Here is a 7,500-nt window from a genome sequence, read left to right as displayed (position 1 = left end):
TCGAAGAGCTCTTCTCTCTCTCTCTCTCCCTCTCCTAAGGGCCCTCTCGCTCTCTCTCTCCCTCCTCTCCTCCTCCCTCCTCTCTCTCCCTCTTCCTCTCTCCTCTCTCTCCCTCCTCTCTCTCCTCCCCTCCCTCCTCCTCTCTCCTCTCTCCTCTCCTCTCCTCTCCTTCTCATCCCTCTCTTCTCCTCCGCTCCTCTCTCATCTCTCTCTCTCTCCCTCATCTCTCCCTCTTCGTCCTCCTCCGCTAGCTCAGCTCCCTCTCCATCCTCCTCCCTCCCCTCCTCCTCTCTCCCTCTCTCTCTCTCTCCCTCTCTCCTCTCCCTCCTCTCTCGGCCATTCCCTCTCCCTCGCAGCTCCGCCGCTTTCTCTTTCCTCATCTCTTTTCTCTCCTCTCCCTCTCTCTCCCTCACACACCAGCCTCTGCGTGATAGGGGGGGGGTTCTCTCTCAAATCTCTCGCTCTCTCTCTCTCCTCTCCTCTCTCTCCCTCTCTCCAATGTCTCTCTCTCCTCTCTCTCTGGTCATCTCTCCTGCTCCTCTCGTCTCTCGCGCTCTCTCTCTCTCACTCTCTCTCCTCCTCACATCGTCTCTAGCTCCTCCGCTCTCTCTCTCCCTCCTCCGCCACATCTCTCCTCTCTCTCTCGTCGCCGCGCGCCTCTCTGGCTCGATCTCTCTCTTTCTCTCTCCCTCTGCCCTCTCTCTCGCACGATCTCTCTCCTCTACATCCTCTCTCTGTGGGTGGGGCGGGGCACGTCAAACTAGCCTGGACTTCTCTCTCTTCTGTCCCGCAGCCTCACTCTCTCATCTCTCCTAGACTCTCAGCTCTCCTCTCTCTCTCTCTCTCACTTCTCTCTCTCCTCCGTTCCTCTCACTCTAAATCACTCTCTCTCTCTCCTCTCGCGTCTCTCTCTCCAGCATCCTCCGTCTTCTTTCCTTCCTCCGCGCTCTCTCTCTCCTCGCCTCTCTCGGTCTCTCTCCTCTCCTCTCTCTCCTCTCTCTCCTTCTTCCGGTCTCTCTCCTCTCCCCTCTCATGCTCTCTGCTCTCTCTCTCCCCTCCCTTCCCTAGACTGTCCTCTAATCTCTCTCCAATTCTCTCTCTCCCCTCTCTCTCTTCTCTCCTCTCGTCTCTTCTCTCCTCCTCTCTCTCCTCTCTCTCCCTCCCTAGCTTTGCAGCCTTCCCCCTCTCTCTCTTCCCTCTTCTTCTCTCTCTCGCATCTCTCTCTCGCGTTTCTCTCCTCCTTTTCTCCTCTCTCTCTTCTCTCTCTCTCTTCTCGACTCTTCTCTCTCTCCTTCTCTCCTCTCTCTCTCCTCTCTCTCCACTCTCGCTCTCCTCTCTCTCTCTCGCGTCTCTCTCTTCTTCTTCCCCCCATCGCTCTCTCTCTCGCGCTCTCTCTCCTCTCTCTCCTCTCTCGCATCTCATCTCCACCCTCCCTTCTCCCTCTCTCTCCTCTAATATTCTCCCTATTTCTTCTTGCTAATTCTCGCCTCTCTCTCTCTCTCTTAATTCTAGAGAGGGGTCGAAAGAAGAGGAGAGATTGGAGAGAGAGAGAAGAGGGGAGAGGAGAGAGAGAGATGAAGAGCAGAGAGAGATGAAAGGGAGAAGAGAGTTTGGAATAAGAAGATATTGGAAGAGAGAGAGAGAGGAGCGTGGAGACGATAGAGGAGAGTTGTGAGAGAAGAAAAAGGAAAGAAGAAAGAAGAAAAAGAGGAGAGGAGAAGAGAGAAAGAAGAAGTTGGAGAAGAAAGAAGAAGAGAGAGAGAGAGAGAGGAGAGAAGAAAGGAATAGAAGAGAAGAGAGATTGGAGAATAGAGAGAGGAGAGTTGAGAAAAAGAGAAGAGAAAAAGAGAGAGATGGAAGGGAGAGAGAGGGAGAGAAGAAGAAGGAGAAAGTAGGAGAGGAGAAGAGAAAGAGAGAAGAAGAGAGAGAGAATAAAGAGATGAGAAGAGAGAGAGAGAAGAATAGAGAGATGAGAAGAGAAAGAAGAAAGAGAGAGAGAAGAGAGAGGAAGAGAAGGAGAGAGAGAGAGAGAGACGAAGCATGAGGAGAGAGAGAGAGATATAAATGAGATGAGACTAGAAGCGAAGAGAAGAGAAAGAGAGAGAAGAAGATAAAGACATATGAAACCTATGGAGAGAGGAGCAGAGCAACTAGAGCGGAGAGAGAGAATGAGAGAAAGAGAATGACGCGCAGATCGAAGAGCTAGAAACGATAGAAGAGAGAAAGAGATAGACGCAGGAGAAAGAACATACGAAAGAGAAAAGAGAAGGGATAGGCCAACGAGTGAGCAATATAAGATGAGAGATGTATAAGAAGAGCGAGCGAGAATATCGCGTCGCGCCTCGCTCTGTCTCTCCGCTCTCCTCCCACCCATGCTCTCGCAGGCGCTTCCCCTCCTCTCTCCGTCTCTCCGCCCTTCCCGCGCGCTCGCGCTGCCGCCATCGCGCCTCGAAGCTCCAATCGGCTGCGAGCCGCTCTCTCTCTCTCTCCGCGCGGCGCCGCGCCCTCGCGCGACTGCTCTCTCGCCGCTCCGCAGCACCGCTCCTCGCGTCAGTCGACGCCTAGACCGTCGCTCTCGCCGCGCGATCCGCTCAGCGCGCGCCTCCCTCTCGCTCCCCCTCCACTCGCTCTCGCGCTCCGCGCGCGCGCTTCGAGCCCGACCTCATCTTCGACTCCCGCTGACGCGACTCGCGAATCGCTGCTCTCGCGTTCCGGCTTCGCGCTATACTCTCGTCTCCGCTGCGCTCGCTACGCTCCTCCGGCTCTTGCTCGCAGGCGCCTCTCCTCCCTCGTCTCTCTCTCTCCGCCCCGCGGCCAAAGCCATCTCCGACATCAGCCACGCGCCCCCCACACACCACCACCCCCCGCTCGCGCTCCGCGCTCAAGACGCGGCCGGCGACCCTCGGCGGCCCGCCTCTAGCCTCCTCTCCCTCCGCTCTAGCGAGCTAGCACGCGCCATACAGAGCATCGCGCCAGACAGAGAGAGAGAGTATACGCGCTACGCTCGGCCTCGACGCGAAACGCAGCGACTCTCGCTCGCACCGCGCGCTCAGCGCGAGCGCGCGCGCTCGCGAGCGCGCGCCGCTCCCTCTGCTCCCTACACTCACATCGCAGCCATCCGACGCCTCTCTCTACTGCCTCTCGCTCGCCATATCCACCCCCGCGCGCTCTCTCCCGCGCTCCTCTCCGCCGCGCGACCGCACCTTCGCTCCCATCGCTCCTACGCGCTCCGCTCTTCTCTTCGCGCGCAGCGCGCTCTATGCTCCGCCCTCTTAGAGTCATCCTTTTGCCGCCAGTGCTACTCGCGGCTCAATTCTGCGCCTGAGACCTCTCCCCTATGGATCCTCGCGCCTCTCCTGTTGTCTTTCTCCCCTAATTCGCGTCGCGCGCCCGCGCCGCTCGCCGGCTCCGCACCAGATCAACAGGACATCGAGCAGAAGCCTCGCCGATCGCCAGCACAGGGCCTAGCTCCTCGGCGCCGCCGCTCGCGCGCTTCGTCCGCGGCATCGTATTTAGCTCTATCCGGCGCCCCAAACGATGCCCGCACTGCGTCTCCCGCTCCCCGCTCCGTCGCCCGGCATCGTTGCTCTCGCCGCGGGCGCTCTACCCCCGCCTCCTCTCGGTCCCCTAGTCTTTCGCGCTCCTCTCTCCTATTCCTCGCTCACTCAGGCCGCTCTGCCTCATCCATCCACGCTCCCGCCCCTCACCGCTACTCCCGCGCCGCGCACCTCTCCGATCTGCAATATAATGCGCCTTCGCTGATCGGCTCTCCTCGCCTCTCCATAGAGCTGCAGATGTCATCGAGACAGGAGCTACCGAGCGCGCCGACGCGTGACTCTGCTAACCGCCGGTATGTCTACGAGCATCTCATATAGCGCGGATCTCATACGCGCGCGCACTCCTATCGCGACGATTGCGATTGGCGCGAGACATCGCAGCTCTCAGGCCTGCTCGCTCCGCTCCCGCCACCGCTCGTGCGAATGGCGCGGCTCGCCCTCTGCTCCCGTAATGCGAGCCGAATGGTCGCTCCTCTCTGCTCTGTCGCTCAGCGCCGCCGTCCTCATGCCCCTCTCCTCTCTACGCTCCGCCGCTCGGCCCGCGGCGCGCATTTTCTTCGCTCTTTAATTCTCGCTCTCCTCTCCTCTCCCACTCCTCACACGCGTCTCCTCCTCCTCTCTGCTCGCGCTCGCCCTCTCCGTTTCTCTGTCTTCTCTCCTCTCCTCTCCTCTATCTTCCTATCTCTCTCCCTCTTCCTCTCTCCCTTTCTCTCGTCCCTCTCCGCTCTCCTCGCGCGCCTCTCCGCCGCGCCTCCGCCTCTCCTCTCTCGCTCGCGCGCGCTCCTCACGCTCCGTCTCGCTCGCCCTCGCCTCCTCTCTCTCCTCCTCGCTCCTCGCCCTCGCCGCTCTGCTTCTCCTCCCAAAGATGAGCCTCGGCGCGCCACGCTGCACCCGCTCCTCCTCCGCTCTCCCCGCGCGCTCTCCTCACTCTCTCCTCTTGCCTCGCTCGCTTCTCTTCTCGTCGCCTCCTCTCTCTCCTCTCCTCGCTGCCCGCTCTTCTCCGCCGTCTCCATTTAAATTTCTCTCCTGCTCTCGGCTCTCTCTGCGCTCTGCCTCGCTCTCCCTCTCTCTTCGCCTCTTCTCTCCCCCCCTCCGTCTCTCTCCCTCCCCTCCCCGCCTCTCTCCTCCTCCGCTCTCCTCTTCGCGCTCTCTCTCTCTCTCGCTCTCTCCCTCCTCCGACTCTCTCTCTGTCTCTCTCTCTCTCGTCCCTCAGCTCTCTCCCTCTCTCTTCCGCGCTCTCTCCCCTCATCATCCGCTCGCTCGCTCTCTCATATACTTTTCTCTTTCATGCAGTTCATGCTTTCTTTCTCTTTCCTCTCTGGTCATCTGGTCTGCGTCTCTCCTCCCTCTCTCCCTCTCCTTCGTCTCTCTTCTCTCTCTCTTCTCTCCTCTCTCTCTCTCTCTCTCCTCTCTCTCTCTCTCTGCTCGTCTCTCTCTTCAGGCTATGCTATTTCTCGTTCTCTATTGGTCTATCTGGTCATCTCTCTCTACTCTCCTCATCCGCTCGTCTCTCTCTCGCTCTCTCTCTCTCTCTCCTCTCTCTCCTCTCTCTCTCTCTCTCTCCTCTCTCCTCGCATCTCTCATCCTCTCTCTCCTCTCTCTCTTTCTCTTTTCATGCTATGTTTCTTTCTCTGTCTATTTGGTCGTCTTCCCCCCCCCCCCCCTCTCTCTCTCTCTCTCTCGCTGTCTCTCCCCATCTCTCTCTCTCTCTCTCTCTCTCTCTCTCTCTCTCTCTCTCTCTCTCTCTCTCTCTCTCTATCTATCTATCTATCTATCTATCTATCTATCTGTCTATTTATCTATCTATCTATGGATATCTACAAGTTACACATTGTATTTGTCTGAATACAAATACAAATTCTTTTTTCCATCGGCAGAAAAACGCAATCCTTTTTATTTGACTTTTTTTTTTCGAAAATGCCAATATGTGATTATTGGGAAATAAAGAAGTATACATGACGAGGCGGGGAGACCATGCTATTAGCCTCTTCTGCATATCAGCAATACCCGATATGCGTACTCTAGAATCTGATATGTTCCAAAGAAAAAAAAAAATAAATAAAAATGGTTACGTCCCATCATATGATAGGGTGTGGGTTGTATTGCCTTATATGCCAAGGGGATATGTTACGTATTAAGCTGATAAAAAACAACAACCAACTTTTATATGATAGAGAATGTACTCTGTTGATATTCATTTCTGGCTATGGATAGATGTTGCAAAAGTTTATCGATCTTTTGGTTACTTTCCCCGGTTACTTAGGTCACCGTCAAACTGTGATGAAATTGATAAGTCCTTTGCACACGGACCGAGAAAGCACTGATTAAACATTAGTCTAATATATGATAGAATATAAAATGAATATAAAAAATTATATATTTATATATATAATATATTTATATATAAATTATATATATACATATATACATATATATATATATTATATATATATATATATGTGGGTGTGTGAGTGGGGTATGTGTGTGTGTGTGGGTGTGTGTGGGATGGGTGTGTGTGTGTGTGATGGTGTGTGGGTGTGTGTATATTAAATACATATAATATATATTATATATATATAAACTATATATATATATATATATATACATATATATGTAAATAGATATATAGATATATATATATATAGATATATATATATATATAAATTATATATACATAAATATATGGTAAAATATTATATATATAATATATAATATATATATATATATATATATATATTTATCATATATTTAGTATTTATTCAAATATCTATAATTTTCATATATAAATAATATAAATCAATATATATATTTGATATATATATTTATATATATATATACATAAATATATATAAATATATATATATGTATACATGTATATACATAAATATATATATATATATATACATAATTATATATAAATATAATATACATATAAATTATATACATACATAACATACATACATAATTATATATAATATAATATATATATATATATAATATATATATATATATATATATATTTTATTTATTTATTCATATGGATAAACACACACACCCACACACCCACACACACACACACACACATATGTGTGCGTGTGTATGTAATATATATATATCGATATATTATATAATATATATATAGTTATATATATATTATATATAATATATCTATAATATATCTATATATATATATAGATAGTTATATATGTATATATATAAATATATATTAATATATATATATTATATATACGTACATATACATATACTTAACTTATTTATATATACATAAATATATATATATATATATATATATATATATATATAAATAATATATTTTACATATATGTATATATATATAAATATATATATATACAGTATATATATATATATATATATAATATATATATATATATATATATAAATATACGTATAAACATAGATATATATATATAAATATATAATATGTAGAAATAACTTATCCAATCCTTATATATATATATATATATATATATATTATATAAATTATCATCTATATATATATATACATATATATATAATATATATTATATATATATATATATATATTATACATATAACAGTATATATATATATATATATATATACATAGATATATATATATATATCATATATATATATATATATATATATGTGTGTGTGTGTGTGTGTTGTGTGTGTGTATACATACATAGACATACATACAACATATATATATATATATATATAAATCTATATTTTATATATATATCTCTATATATATATATATCACATATAGATTTATTTATATATTTATCTATTCGTGTCTATGCATATATATATACCATAAACACACACACCGCACACACACACACACATACACACATACACCACACACACACACACACACACGACATACCACATTACACACTCAACACACACACACACA

The sequence above is a fragment of the Penaeus japonicus genome, unplaced genomic scaffold (assembly GCF_977035675.1).
Source record: "Penaeus japonicus unplaced genomic scaffold, GWHDUDI00000001_assembly GWHDUDI00000030, whole genome shotgun sequence".
NCBI classification, from domain to species: domain Eukaryota; kingdom Metazoa; phylum Arthropoda; class Malacostraca; order Decapoda; family Penaeidae; genus Penaeus; species Penaeus japonicus.
This window is presented reverse-complemented; position numbering follows the sequence as displayed.